Consider the following 16,068-nt stretch of genomic DNA (forward strand, 5'->3'; position numbering starts at 1 on the left):
TTCTTAGGAGAAAAATTGCATGTTGCCACTTAAATTTTAAAACTATACTAAAATTCCTTGTGAACATAGGCAAGATGTTATAATTTTATAATTATTTTAAACTAGCCACACTAGTAGTCCTCAACTGAGCACCAAGCTGGAACACAAAAGCACGAGCCCTGTTCACATTTTACAATGAATGCGCACACAACCTGCATATACCAGTTCGTAAGAAAGAGACAACATGAATTACAAATGAAACCAGGGATCAGTTTCAGTCACACATTCAGCTGTACATGAGTTGAGTGTAATATGAGAATTTCTCAAAGAAAAGTCAAGTGTATCTTGTATATAGATTGTACATGTGTTTATTGTAACTATTTTCTGACCAATGAAAGCACAGAGGATGTGGGTGTAAGGCGGGTGTAAGGCCCTGCCCACGTGGTCAGGTTGCCCTTCCCCCCCTGAAATGGGAGGGGTTGGAATTATGTCTTCTTGTAGCTTGAGTTACGGTTTAATTAAGATGAGCAGATTAATTTTGGATCTTTGATACTAAAAGACCACCCCTGTGGGGTGGGCACGTGTAAGGATTTTACAAGCAGAGTCTCCTGGCACAAGCAAATGGGAGAAAAGCTGATCAGAATGCCCCCTGGATGGTGCTTAAGCATTGGCTGTATTTTTTATCCTTGTTAATTTCAAATTATCATTGTTGTTGTTAGGTGCGAAGTCATGTCTGACCCATCGCGACCCCATGGACAATGATCCTCCAGGCCTTCCTGTCCTCTACCATTCCCCGGAGTCCATTTAAGTTTGCACTTACTGCTTCAGTGACACCATCCAGCCACCTCATTCTCTGTCGTCTTCTTTTGCCCTCGATCACTCCCAGCATTAGGCTCTTCTCCAGGGAGTCCTTCCTTCTCATGAGGTGGCCAAAGTACTTGAGTTTCATCTTCAGGAACTGGCCTTCTAAGGAGCAGTCAGGGCTGATCTCCTCTAGGACTGACCGGTTTGTTCGCCTTGCAGTCCAAGGGACTCGCAAGAGTTCAAAAGCCTCAATTTTTTGACACTCGGCCTTTCTTATGGTCCAACTTTCACAGCCATACATTGCAACTGGGAATACCATAGCCTTGACTAAACGCACTTTTGTTGGCAGGGTGATGTCTCTGCTTTTTAGGATGCTGTCTAGATTTGCCATAGCTTTCCTCCCCAGGAGCAAGCGTCTTTTAATTTCTTTGCTGCAGTCCCCATCTGCAGTGATCTTGAAGCCCAGGAAAATAAAATCTGTCACGATCTCCATTTCTTCCCCATCTATTTGCCTGGAATTGAGAGGGCCGGGTGCCATGATCTTTGTTTTCTTGATGTTGAGTTTCAAGCCAACATTTGCACTCTCCTCCTTCACCCGCATCAACAGGCTCTTTAGTTCCTCTTCACTTTCTGCCATGGTATCATCTGCATATCTGCGGTTGTTGATATTTCTCCCTGCAATCTTGATCTCAATTTGGGACTCCTCTAATCCTGCCTTTCTTATGATGCGCTCCACATACAAATTAAATAGGCAAGGCGACAGTATACAGCCTTGCCAAACTCCTTTCTCAATTTTGAACCAATCAGTGATTCCATGTTCAGTTCTCACTGTTGCTTCTTGACCTGCATATAAGTTTCTCAAGAGACAAATAAGATGCTCTGGTATTCCCATCTCTTTAAGAACTTGCCACAATTTGTTGTGCTCCACACAATCAAAGGCTTTAGCATAGTCAATGAAGCAGAAGTAGATGTTCTTCTGGAACTCCCTAGCTTTCTCCATGATCCAGCGTATGTGGCAATTTGATCTCTAGTACCTCTTCCTCTTTGAAATCCTGCTTGTACTTCTGGAAGTTCTCGGTCCACATATTGCTGGAGCCTAGCTTGTAGGATTTTGAGCATAACTTTGCTAGCATGAGAAATGAGTGCAATGGTGCGGTAGTTTGAACATTCTTTGGCATTGCCCTTCTTTGGGATTGGAATGTAAACTGACCTTTTCCAATCCTGTGGCCATTGCTGAGTTTTCCAAATTTGCTGGCATATTGAGTGTAGCACTTTTACTGCATCATCTTTTACTGCATCGTCTTTTAAGATTTTGAAGTTTTGATTTGTGACAAGCAAATCTATATATTTTTTTCCTCCCAGCCTTTCTTAGCATTTTTTGGGTATAAAATTATTGAAGTTTTGATTAGTGACAAGCAAATCAATAATTTTATACCCAAAAAATGCTAAGAAAGGCTGGGAGGAAATTTTTTCACCCGTGACAGTTTCTCTTTAAACTCTTACTCCTTCAGATCCACAAACTGCTTTTAGGCATGTGGATAAGTCTGCATTTGAGACTGCCTGTATATTTACTAATGGAATTCAAAGTTTAGGTGTATGCATACCCAATTATTAAAATAACTGAATCTTAAAGTCTACGATTTAAAACTCAATAACCCACACCGCGCTTCATTTCGGGGGACAAGAAAGAGACAAGTTCCAAAAAACCACCTGAGATGCTACCTGCTCTCCAGTTATACCAAAGAAAAATGCCAATACTGTGATTTTCAATAGATTATTGGTAACATGGGGAGTCCTTTTTTGATTTTTGATTTTTTTTAAGCAGATGCCTGTGTCAATTGTAGCCCCCAGCGGATCGCTCTCATAGTATTGATAGTGATACATTTATTTGTATATAGCCATAGGCCTTTACAAAATATAAAATACAAATTTATAAACAGTAAAATAGAATAAAAGAACTGTATAAAAATATAAAATTTAAGACCAACGAACTGAAGCAGCATACATGAGTACAAAGTGCAAGAGTATTAAGAGCTTGCCTTAACAGCGTTTGCCCTTATTTTCCTTGCAGCCAAAGCAAAAAGAGCAGTTTTATATGACACTCGCTCTCATGGTAAGCAATGTCTCAAATAGATAATGTGCATAGGAAACATAAGCTACAGATTTATGATTTCCTTTACTGAAATAGATATTTTGAGATGCACTCTAACTATCGATGCAGAGATAGGTGTACGCAGTCAGTCTGAGTAAACAAATCGTCTGAACTTTAACAGGAGGCTGGGGGGTAAAATCAGTGTGAGCCTGCAATGTCAGTGCTGCTGTGCTGACAGTGCTTTACAGTAGATACTAAGGACAGTCCCTATGTATGAAAGTCCTTGACTGGCTATTATTTTATTAGCAGGATTCCCCTCAACTCATGGTTTGTTCTAAAGCAAGCCAAAGTGCAATTGAAAAGCAAGCATTTTGCATTAACCCCCCCCCCACACACACACACAATTGTAGCTCCCTTGCAACACACCCTGTGAGGCAAGCTAAACTGAAGGGTGTAACTGCTCTATACCAGAGAAGAGTTTGCAGGATCCATGTCTACCACTCTGGTCTCTGGAACTTCCTGTTGTGGTGAAATATCAAGGGGCTGAAATGAACATTACATATTCATAGTTTAGCTGAATGTATATCCAATTATTAAAATAACTGAATATTAAAGTCCACGCTTTAAGCCTCTATTACCCCACTACACTTCATTTCAGGGTTCGGTGTACGGAGGGGGGGGAGAGCTCGAGGTTTTGCAAGGCCACTATTGTGTTTGAAGGAGGGGTGGATGGGGGGGAATTGCCTGTTTTTTTCAGAGGCCTGGACACAGTGGAGGAATCGTTAAGACACATACCCTGTTTTTCACAGAGGGATCTCTTATCAATACTGAAACAGATACAGGGGCCTCAGCCTATTCCCACCCCATCTCCTTACATATCCGCTAAAATAACGGAATCTTAGGGCCTTTACGCACGGGGATCTTTCTTGCAAATTGTTTGCGGAATGAAAAATCGCCATTTAAAATAGTGGAATTCATCGTTATGCCTTTGTAGTGGAATCAGTTGCGTTTTTTAGCGTTTCCCATAGGCTTCCGGTCTCGGCAGAAATCGCTAGAAAGGAAGCGCTATTGCCAAGCTCGTCCCGCCCCTGGCCGTCAAGCAGCCAATGGGCAGCCGTTAGCATGCTCCCAAACAGCCCCTTTCCCTTTAAGAAAGGTTTTTAAAAAAAAAAACAGACCCATAGCAACGAATCTGGGTAGATTCGTTGCAACGGAGAGACCCATCCAGCTGCCTAATGTGAGCTGTCGTTTGATCGTATGATCGTTGCCACGCTGCCTCGAGTGATAAAAAAAAAAATCCCCCCCCCTCTCATGGGCCCGATTTTCGGCTGAATTAATGTGTAAAAAATAAAGGGACTTTATTTCAGCAAACGGGCTTTTATGTGGTTTGTGCTTAGTGACTAAAGGTGAAGGACTGAAGCCAGGGAAGCCTCTAAACAGAAAGAGGCTCGCTGGTGCGTTTATCCCCGCTTGCTCGGAGAAAAAAAAATGGCGATCGCTTCGCCGGAAGTTTGGAGGACAGGCTCAGGAGGAGGGACTTTGAAGAAACCGCAACAATGTTAACGCACAGGTCTTTATCGCTAGTGTTGCAGATTGGTTGCAGGAGTGTATCGCTTTCCGGAGGGTGAATCCACTTTTTGGGATTCCCCTGAAAGCGCTACAACGAAGCGCTTTTTGCTGATCGGTTTCAGGAGTGTTGCAGATTGTCTACGACGTCGTGCGTTATTCCAAATCAGTAGCGTTTTCAATTAGCAACCATTGTGCTATTTTGAAGCCGTGCAAAAAGCCCCTTAATGTTCCCCCCCAACCCTACTTTGTTCTAAAGCAACCCAAAGTGCAATTGAAAAAGCATTTTTAGAAGGCACCCTGTTGTACAGAGAGCTGTCTGTCCACACCTGTTTGCACTGAACATCCTGTTCGAAAATTTAAAAGACACGAATGTCAAGCTATGTTGGAGACCTCAATACCAAATTGACGGTCTGAGTTGCCCCTAACTTTGTATATCTGAACAAACTTCTGTTCAGATTGCTGACAGCAGGATTTCAGAACGTGTAGGAACATTGCTGTTATCGGGTATAACTTTGTTTAAACATTGTATAAAAATCCAAATAAATAAATAAAATTCTTGATTAAATACGCTGTGTTGAGAATATTTTGTGGGAGGTGTAGGGGGGGGGTCTGTGTTCTTTTACACTCTGTCTATGTTGTGGTATTTATTATTTTGTGAATTTCACCAGTATGAGATGTGGCATTAACACAAGACTATATACAAAAAGTACCCATATTGGGGGGGGGGGGGGAGCCTGATTTTGTGGAGTGGCAAGAGATGACCCAGGAATAGCATCTAGGAAACAGACACAGAGCAGAAAACTGAGCATGTAATTTGGCCCTAGATCGAAGTTGAGTGTGTGTGACTAGATTGGTTTTGTTGGTAATGAGGAACTTTCTCCTTTCCACCTGTTATTTACCCCCATTGGAAAGCCCTTCCCTAGGTCCATTATGTCCTGGTATAGGAAAAATACAGGCATTTGTATTATGCCCAACTCCCCCCCCCCCCACACACACACACAGGCTTGGGGAAGGCCATTTTTCTTTTTTTTTTAATTGGTGAAACGACTTTGGGACAAAAGTTAATCACTTCTGTTTTCCACGTCTCCAGTTCACATCAGATCTCCTTTAGCGGCTTTTGAGAGCCAAATTATTGAGTTCGTGTTCCAATCACAAGACCTTCCCTAGAATGTAGATCTAATTCTCAGTGAGATGGTGATCCTCCATGTGGCTTACCAGGCAGACTGCAAGTGAGAGCTCACACGTCTGAGGGCTTCCTTGTACACACACACACACACACAAAATACCACTGCATAGAAAATCTCATGGAATTAAGATTGCTGGGAGAGGCCTGCCTGGCTGTCCCAGTAACCAAAGAAGCATATTTGGTGGTTATATGAAAAAGGGCCTTTTCAGCGGCAGCCCCACACTTGTGGAACAATCTCCTCTGGGTTGTACACTTGAACCTCCCGCTTTTGGTCCTTACTAAGCAGCTGTCAGCTTTACTTAGTATTGCATCGGATTAAAGTAGTCCTACATTGTGGTTTTAAAATGTGCTTTTGTATGTATTTTATGTGATATATATTATGTATTTTCTTTATATTGTGAATCTCCTTGGGCACCCACCCTCCAAAAATAAATCAGTCAACTCAGAGGCTCTCACATCGTTGACTGTATAGCAGCCAGCTGCTCTGTCTATCAGGGGGAAAAGGCCTGCCACTTTGAAATTAACAAGAATAAAAAACTTCATGTTGATCAGTTTTAAGAGTGCACTCAGAAATTCCTATATTCTATTCCACGAATGATCAGATATCCCCCCCCACAATAGAAGGAAAAAAAACATTAGTCGTACCCCACCCTTCTACTAATCACATCGAAACACACTCGCCAGACACCCAAGCTCCAGCAAGCCACAATCAACACTCCCTGACGTTTCAGGGGGGGAGGGGGAGAGAGCCTAACCAGCCTTTTCCTTTCTGACATATGTGAGGTATTCTGTAGGCAAACTGGCTGAGCAATTCCTTAGAAAGCCAGATCATACAGGCTGAGAGCTATGTGTTTGAACTGATATATATATATTCATCCTGACTCTGTGGTAGATATGCTGGTGTGGTTTCAATTGGGCAGGGGGTTCTGCAGTAGCAGAAAGCACCCTGGATGCCTTCCCTGTCTCCCATTTGAAAGGCAGTCCCCGGCCAGAGCCCCACATGCTCGTTAGCACATTTAAAAGCTGGTAGCATGCGTGTTCCTGGAGCTCAAAAAAAACCCTTCCTAGCACCCCTGGCACACTCTCTGAGACTTTTTCCAGCCACACAGAGAACCCCTTTGGAGTCCCAGAGCACTCCCTATGTGTAAATCTGTACAACAGCCCGCTCTGCAGGGCTGGCTTTTAGCACCAAAGATCCAAAATTAAATCATGTTGTTATTTTAATCAACCCATAGTTGGATGCTGAGTGTAGAGGGAAGAAATGCAGAGGTGCTTTTTTATATGCCCTCCCCCGAGCCCCAAACTCTCCCCCCTCCACCTACCATCCCCTGGCACACTCTCTGAGACTTCTTCCAGCCACACAGAAAACCCCTTTGGAGCCCCAGAGCACTCCCTATGTATAAAACTGTACAGCAGGCAGCACTGTTGAGGGATGTTTTTTTTTTAAGCATCAAAGATCCAAAATTAATCTGCTTATTTTATGCAGGCTATGATACTTTGAAATTAACAAGGATAAAAACTTTGGGCAATGTCCAAGTACCAACTATGGGACATCATGACTGCTTTTTCGCCCTATGTGCTTCTGCAGGGGAGACTCTTCTTGTAAATCCTTACAAGAGCCCGCCCTGCAGAGTTGGTTTTTAGCATCAAAGTTCCAAAATTAATCTGCGTATTTTTAAGCAGGCTATGATACTTTGAAATTAACAGGGATAAAAAATACAGCCAATGCTTAAGCACCATCCATGGGGCATTCTGATCGGCTTTTCTCCCATTTGCTTGTGCCAGGAGACTGCTTGTAAAATCCTTACACGTGCCCACCCCGCAGGGGTGGTCTTTTAGTATCAAAGATCCAAAATTAATCTGTTTATCTTAATTAAACCATAACTCAAGCTACAACAAGACATAATTCCAACCCCTCCCATTTCAGGGGGGGAGGGACAACCTGACCACGTGGGCGGGCCTTACACCCGCCTTACATCCGCCTCCTCTGCGCTCTCATTGGTCAGAAAATACTGCATGCATTGGCTGGGGCACCTGTCATGAAGGAAGAAAGGTATACCCTCAGTGCTACTGATGACTTTTTCTCTCTCTTTCTGACAAATACAAATCTATGTTTGCAACCAAATGCAGAGTACATATCGCATGCCTATTACCCTACACACACATTCCTGTTTGCTCAAAGGTGCATATAAGCGTTTTCCGGTTAAACTAAATTTGGTTTCCTCAAACACTGATGAACCTTGGCCTATCTTTCTAAAATGCATTTTTAACGTGCAAGCAATGCCTCGCTTAATGCTGCTCAACAGGATGCCACGTTTATAATCACACACACACACACACAAACACACACACATCTCCCCAAAGCTAGTTTTGAAGTCAGCGTTAGAAAGCTGCTCGCAATTAGAGTCTCTGGAGATTTAGATTCAGGAATGGGCATGACAGGCGCCTCGTATGCCTCTGTACACTGTGTTCTGGCTTGGATAAGCACGCCTGCTTGCTGCAGTCTTCTTGCTGGATTCAGTACGACGGGTGGGGGAGAGAGAACAGGCTGCACAGCCTTATGGTACAAAAAACATTCAGGGCATAGTTGGGACCACAGGAATATGAAAATTATCCTAGTGAACAAAATGCTACGTGGAGGCAAATTCTCTTTTTGCTCATCTATTATATTGGTTAACTGATCCCTGCTTAAGTACAATGGTAAGGCCAAGAAACATTGTTTACTACATTTCTGTACCTGCATGCAAAGGAACTGATAATAATTCAAAATAAATCCTCTGCATTTAATATATATGATAGAAAAGGAGAAAGGAATTGACTAACAGAAACTCTCTAGGGTCTCTATATACTTGTTTCACCTGAAGATTCCAGAAACTGAACATGAGACCATCTAAAGCTGATGCTCTACCATTGAGCCACAGCCCCTCTGGGGCATTTTGAACATGCAAATTCTATCAGGATGCCAAATTCATCTCTCTCTCTTTCTCTCTCTCTCTCTCACACACACACCTTCCCTTAATAGGGCATGTTGCATACTGTTTACATAATACCCAAAGGGAATGGATACTGCAGTACTTGGGATTGAGTTGGGAGGAACCAAATGGCGGCTGATCTCAGCCTGGCCAATCATCAGCCTCTTGTTCTTTCCTCATAGTACCAGAGTTAAGATCCTCAGACTACTGTTATTATGTTTGAAGCATGCCAGGAAGGAAATTATGCTAAGGTGAGACCCAGAACAGGATAGCCTTGAGGAGCAGTAAGAAGAAGAGTACAAGGCCTTGTGCAGGTTAGAAACTGTCTACCCCATTATCAATAGATACAATTTGTTGAGTCCCAGGTGCAGGAGCATCTGAGAATTGCAAGAATGACAATGGTTCAATGACCATTGGTTGGGGGCCAAAAGACATTCATACATGTGAGAAACCTGAATCACTATTTTTAACAAACTCAGTTAAAAGTAGCAAGAAAACTAACATTTGTTAGATACTCTAAAAAAAAAGATAACATTGTATGGTGTTTGAAGTTATAAGACAATGAGATAGCCAAGAATATGAGCCCTAATCAAGTGGGACTAGAAGATGATTTTAAATTCCTGTGCATATGGAAAGTTGTACTGAGCTTTTTCTCAGAATGAGCTCCTTTCCTGTGCCTGCTTACTTTTGGGGTAAGGAACTCTAATGGACTCACGGAGTTGCTGTTCTTTAATTTTCAATGCAACAGTGATAGATGGACAGTATAAAATAAACATCTGTGGGTTTAGTTCCTATTAAGAACACAATATGCTTTAATCAAAAGGCTTAAAATGGAAGCAAAAATTCTGTAATAGTATTTATTTGTGGACTATACCCAGAATGAACCTATAGCATTACTGAAGTAAACCTCTGACTCGGAGTTAACAAAACACCTAAGATTTCTTGAGTGTACATTTGAACCTGAATTAGACCTGACCAGGGTCATCCAAAACATACATTTTATGATGGTTTAAAAGGCCAAATCATATTTCTCATGTTTACAGGTAATGAGATTGGATTTTACTGGATTATGTTAACAAGAAACTGGATGTTTTCTCTCCCATCCAAGAGTAAAAGTTCAATATCCTGAAATTCCATTAATTTCTCATGGGAAATTTAGGCTAAACAAATTTCTGATTTGTGCTGAGACACACAGCATAGTCAACCTTTAGTGCACTTTTTCCAGTGAGACAGAAATGATTTTCAAAACCTCCTTCATGACCCCATCCACTCCAGCTTAGTATATTCCTGTGGCAGCATTTTTCCATGCAGATTCCTAAACCTTCCCTTCTTTAAAGCTGTAGAGAGAGTCAAAAGTGACATAACAGCATGCTGTGGTCCCCATTGTCCATACCCATCTCCTTTATCCCACTGTCATCTCTAGAAAATTATGCTTTCCCTCTTTCTCAGTGGGAAATGGCAGCAATGCCTCTCTCATCCCACCTTCAACTATCTGGCAAAGTTACAATCTATCTCCAACTTCAGATTAGAAGACATGAAGGTGTCATTTGCAGTAGATGCTCCAATGGACTTATTCATGGGCTTGAGAAACCATCTCTCCTAAAGTTACTTATGAGGTCTATCCTTAGCTGAAGCAGGATGTGCCATGCCAGTAATGCGACTGAAAAGTGATGATCTTGCCTAAGTAACACACACTAGGCAAGGTTCATATTCCTTGCAATGACTTACATTTTAGCCCCCTCCCCAGTGGGAGGGAGGGGATAATTGCACAGTAGGGACAGCATCATGGATTCCCATCCACAGGCAAGGTGCCCTGGAGGGTCCACTGCCAACTCCTGGACAGCATCAGTCAGTCACCACTGCCCACCCTGTTTTGCTGAATGGCAAAGCAGGACTGAACCTACCTGAGAGGCATAAATCTCCTCCAGATCCACCCTATTCATTCACAGCCTAAGGGCTGTTGTGGGGACAATGTCAGACAGCTTGGAAGTGAGGAACTGAAAAGAACATTCCCCTGATCATTGTTGTACTAGGACTCCAGTGAGCAGCCAAGAAGAATATAATCCCCCATTCTCTATCGCCTTGGCAGGTGGGAGTAGATTGTGATTGGCTGCTGCCATGTTATGATTTTTAATGTCTTTTAATGGGGTTTTAATTGGGATTTTTAAGACAACTGTTACCCACCACGAGCCTACCCAGGGAGTGGTGGGAAATATAATAATAATAATAATAATAATAATAATAATAATAATAATAATAATAATAATAATAATAATAATAATAATAATAATAATAATAAAACAATCAGAATACAATCAAAATGTAGTAGCACCTCAAGAAGAAGAAGAAGAGTTGGTTCTTATATGCCGCTTTTCCCTACCCGAAGGAGGCTCAAAGCGGCTTACAGTCGCCTTCCCATTCCTCTCCCCACAACAGACACCCTGTGGGGTGGGTGAGGCTGAGAGAGCCCTGATATTACTGCTCGGTCAGAACAGTTTTATCAGCGCCGTGGCGAGCCCAAGGTCACCCAGCTGATTGCATGTGGGGGAGCACAGAATCGAACCTGGTATGCCAGATTAGAAGTCCGCACTCCTAACCACTACATCAAACTGGCTCTCTGGCTCAAGGCATAAGCACTGGGGGGGGGGGAGGAATGGGACATGTATATTCACAGCAGAGAATCCAAAGCATCCATGGAGAAACATGAAGCCCAGAGGCTGGAGATTGGGGGGAGGTCATTTGGGCATGAGATTGGGGTCACTAGGAATAGGCAGGTAGTTGTGAGTGTCCTTCATAGATAACTCTGGAGGTCCCTTACAACTCTATGATTCTATAACCTGCCTTCTAGTTTGAGTTTGGATATACACTACCAAGGGGCCCACAGGATTTGACTTGTGATAGAAAGTATGGAAGATGTCTAATAGAATATGGATACACTTTTGCAGCTGTGCAGACTATTGTTGAAATGGGGCAAAATACCAGGTCCCATTGTGATTGTGGTGCAACTCACCAAACTATTTTCCATCTGTCACAGGAATGTGAGTGCTGTACTTTCCAGGGATATGTGACAGAGCTCTTTGAGCTCCTCCCAGCTGAGATTGAGTGGATTGAAAACTGAGTAATTTGTATTTAGGGGGATTGTCCAATCTGTCTTCATAACTCTTGAACCTACTTGGCTCCTTTTTAATATTATGCTTTCTGTGTGTAACTCTGCCATATGATAAATAAATCATGCTTCCTTATCAGCCAGAGATTGAGAAGAACAGTGGCAAATGCCCCGATCACCAATATTTCTGTCTAGGGTAGTCTGAGTCAGTTATTTCCACGTGCTGAAGGAACCCGAAGTAAGGATGCAGTTTCCATGGCCAGCAGGTGGGTTATCCTTGCAGCATCCTGGAGTGGGGAGGAAAAAAAGATGCCCCACTTACTTAAAATCTTATTTATCTCCATGCCATCACCTGCCCACTTCTACACTTGAAAACTCTACATTATTTCCCTTCCAGATTGTTGGCCTTCCAGATTGTTTCCCTTCCAGAAAGAGGAGCCACCAAGAAAGAAAGAAGGAGAGCAAACAGCAGAACAGAATAGGACTGATTTAAATCAAGCTCAGAAGAATAAAAACTAAGAGTGGACCTCCTGTTGCAAGTTGTAGTTAAAGAGAAAAATGTTTAAAAGCCACTCATGCATGGTATTTGCTAAGATTTTCCTTTTCATAACATGTATTCCCACCATAACAGAAATCAGACGTAGCCCACAGGGCATGAGTGTTTTAATTCAGCATCTGTCTCAGTACATTTTTATCCCAGCCACCCTCCAAGGAACTCTGGATGATGTGCAACCCCTCCATTTTATCTTCACATCTCCAGAAATTAACACATCATGTTGACCTCATCTAGAAGTGGCTTTGGTACAGTAGGGGCAATGCCCTGGTTTGGGGGTAAAACTATATAGTTAGAAGCTAATTCTACCAGAGAGTTTTCCCCAAAGCCAGAGCATCGTCCTCGACATTGCCACTGTGCCAACATCACTTCTTGGTGATGTCAGCACATTTTGGTGTTCCTCCCCACTCCGGGAAAGTGCCCCCATCCCCATCAGCAGCTGGGGAGACCTGGCATGTGGTATTCTTTCTAGTTAGGCATTTAAGCTACCATTAGTACCAAATTCAATTATATAACCAGGTCCCATCCTATGAGTCTCAGGGTTTGCAAGACTCCTACTAATAGTGAATAGAGAGCCAGCTTGGTGCAGTGGTTAAGAGCGGCGGCCCCTAATCTGGAAATCAGGTTTGATTCCCCACTCCTCCTCCACATGCAGCCAGTGGGATGACCTTGGGCCAGTCACAGTTCTCTCAGGGCTCTCCCTCAGTCTCACCTATCTCACAGGGTGTTTGTTGTGCAGAGAGGAAAGAGAGCCACAGCTATCAGAGGTTTAGATAACACTCATCTAGACAGACAAATCACTGGGGCTTTCCGCACTCCTTCAAAATCGCACAATGGTTGCCAATTGAAAACGCTACTGAATTGCCATTATGCACAACGTCGTTGACAATCTGCCACACACCTGAAACCGATCCGCAAGAAGCGCTTCATTGTAGCGCTTTCAGGGAAATCCCCAAAAGTGGATTCACCCTCCGGAAAGCGCTACACTCCTGCAACCAATCTGCAACACTAGCGGGAAAGTTCTGTGCGTTACCATTGTTGTGGTTTCTACAAAGTCCCTCCCCCTGGCTCTCTCCTCTGATCTTCCGGCGAAGCGATCACCATTTTTTTTTCTCCGAGCGAGCAGAGATCAACGCACCGGCGAGCCTCCGTTTAGAGGCTTCCCCGGCTTCAGTCCCTCCCCAGAGCTGTTTAGTCACTAAGCACAAACAACAAAGAAGCCCATTTGCTGATATATTTTCCCTTTATTTTTCACACTGTTTTCGGCCGAAAATCGCGCCCGTGAGGGGGGGGGGATTTTTTTTTTTCACTCGGGAGGAGCGTGGCAACGATGAAACGGCAGCTCAAACACACCTGCAAGCTGGATGGGTCTCTCTGTTGCAACGAATCAACACAGATTCGTTGCAACGGGTGTGTTTTTTTTTAAAAAAACTTTCTTAAAAGGGAAAGGGGCTGTTTGGGAGCATGCTAACGGCCACCCATTGGCTGCTTGACAGCCAGAGGCGGGATGAGCTTGGCAATAGTGCTTCCTTTCTAGCGATTTTTGCTGAGACCGGAAGCCTGTGGGAAACGATACAAAACGCAACTAGATTCCACTACAAAGGCAGGTATGCATAATGACGAATTCCACTATTTTAAATGGCGATTTTTCGTTCAGCAAACAATTTGCTACAAGGATCCCGGTGCAGAAAGCCCCACTGAGTTGGGCCTAACTAGAAACTTCCATTTACAGCTAGCTTATATTATAATGCCCAAAATCAAGACCATGTTATAGGCTCTGAGTTTTTGTCATATCTGATCAGCAGTGACAATAGCCTGTAGAATCACCAGAGATGCTAAATGCATGGCAGCTTTCTATACTGTTGTCTGTTCCGGATTTAAGACAGAACCAGAACCTTAATGAACTGCATTTCCCTGCAGTTACAATTGTAAAAGAAAATGAAAGTTTTATGGTGTGACCAGTGAGTTGGAGCCAGGGAAAAGCTCTCAGCAGCATGCATTTATGCTGTTAATTATATGCATAGCTGGTTTCTGTTGTGAGTTGTACCAATCTGTAATATCAGCACCCAGACAGATGCTAGCCTCCCACACTTCGTGTCTAGTGCCTTGTGGATAACATTATGTGCATCAAGCTGGAGGCTACATAGCAGAGTTCACAGAATTAATATAAAGTCTTTGGTATTGGAGTTATACTATAAAGCGGAATCAATGCATGCAACAATCATGACACTACATCCATGTAGTCACCGGGACCAGGCAAATGTCATTAAGTCTGGTCCTTATAGCTTTTTAATTGTCAATGTTTATCCATCTCCCCATGACACCAGATTAAGGGCAACTCACACTAGAAGGGGCTTTGTCTACTATAAAACAGGCAAAATTTCTTTCTTCTTAATATAGGGAGACGTTCCTGGAGAGTACACAAACTGTTTTGGAGTGTGGAGCTAGAACCATTTCGTCCTGACATCACATAGCCTGTGGAACTACCAAATGCACTTGAAATTGGGGGCACCCCAGGTTAGTGATCACCTACCAGACATCTTGGATATAAATATTGAGAATCAATGAGCACATGTGTCAGAGAAATTTAATATTGATTCAGATCCTGACTCAAGCAATAGAAGTGTATGGACTGGAAAAATAAACCAGCAATGCCAAGAACATTTCAGCTCAGACAAAACATTTCAACTTCATTAGGATGTGACTGCCACTAGCGCAGCCATGAGGGCAGTGCAACCTTAGGCTTAACTCTTGGATGGTCAGAATTATTTTCAAAAAGACTTCTGTCTCATAGTGCTGTGACATTTACAAAAGTTAGACTGAAAACCTAGTTTGATTTAGCATGTCTGGCAGACAAAAACTGTCTACTGGTCCAATTTGAACAGGACAAACTGAGTAATGATAGATCAACTCCCCCATCATTGAGAACCCAAAAGCAACAATTAAAAAAAAACTCATAAAAGAAGAAGAAGGTGGCACTACGGGATACTTGATTCCGGTTGAGCCAAGCCCCCAAATCAAATAATGTCTGTGGGGAGAGGAAGGGAAGGCAATTGTAAGCCACTTTGAGACTCCTTTGTGTAGTGAAAAGTGGGGTATAAAAACCAACGCTTCTCCTTCCATATTACAATGATTTTAATAAACTCCCCTAGAAGATAGGACCAATTCTATACTTCCCTCCTCTTTTCAGACTCCTCTAAAAAAATACCCCATAATGTAACAACATTTTGTGTAATGACATGTGCAATACAAAAACAGATGGTTGAGGCTTCAAATAACTGAAACCCTCTATGGTGAAATATCTGTACAAGTTTTGAAATGATGGAATAAAATGGCATTTATAGTCTTTGTTGTTGTTGGTCTTGGTGGTGAACATGATGGTTTTATTAATACTCGCCAATCTGATCATGAAGTTAACTGAACTAAAAGCAGCATCAGCTGCCCTAGACACAAAAACCTACACAGCTTGCCTTACCCTGCCCGTGCCCCATGAGGGCTTCACTGTTGAGGTTTAGCCAGCAGATAGGGTCAGTTCACACTGGATAAGGTGTAGAGGGGCCCACACTTACCATTTTTATCAGAAATGAGGCCTACATGTTTGAATATCTATTTGAACAGAAGCCTCCCAGGTCCAAGACCAACACTCATTCCATATCATCTCACTGTAATCTACTCTCTAAGCCATCACTATCCACACACAGCAACACTCTCTTCAACCACCACACCTAAGTAAATTGCTGCTGGAAAAGAGCTGATTTATTTGCTACAACTGAGAGACTGGCAATTTACTAGGGATGCCAACCTCCA

General features: G+C 42.8%; 1 protein-coding gene and 1 long non-coding RNA gene across 2 annotated transcripts in view; one reads left to right on the forward strand and one right to left on the reverse strand.

The window, feature by feature from the left end:
- Positions 1-12,270, forward strand: part of LOC143841916 (uncharacterized) — a 30,179-nt gene extending 17,909 nt beyond the window's left edge. The window contains exon 4 of the long non-coding RNA XR_013232946.1: positions 12,106-12,270. This is a non-coding gene — a long non-coding RNA (uncharacterized LOC143841916). The remainder of the gene's footprint in view (positions 1-12,105) is intronic.
- Positions 1-16,068, reverse strand: part of PGBD5 (piggyBac transposable element derived 5) — a 105,963-nt gene that overhangs the window by 47,285 nt on the left and 42,610 nt on the right. The gene's annotated exons all lie outside the window — the stretch shown is intronic.

The sequence above is a fragment of the Paroedura picta genome, chromosome 1, assembly GCF_049243985.1.
Source record: "Paroedura picta isolate Pp20150507F chromosome 1, Ppicta_v3.0, whole genome shotgun sequence".
Classification (NCBI taxonomy): Eukaryota; Metazoa; Chordata; class Lepidosauria; order Squamata; family Gekkonidae; genus Paroedura; species Paroedura picta.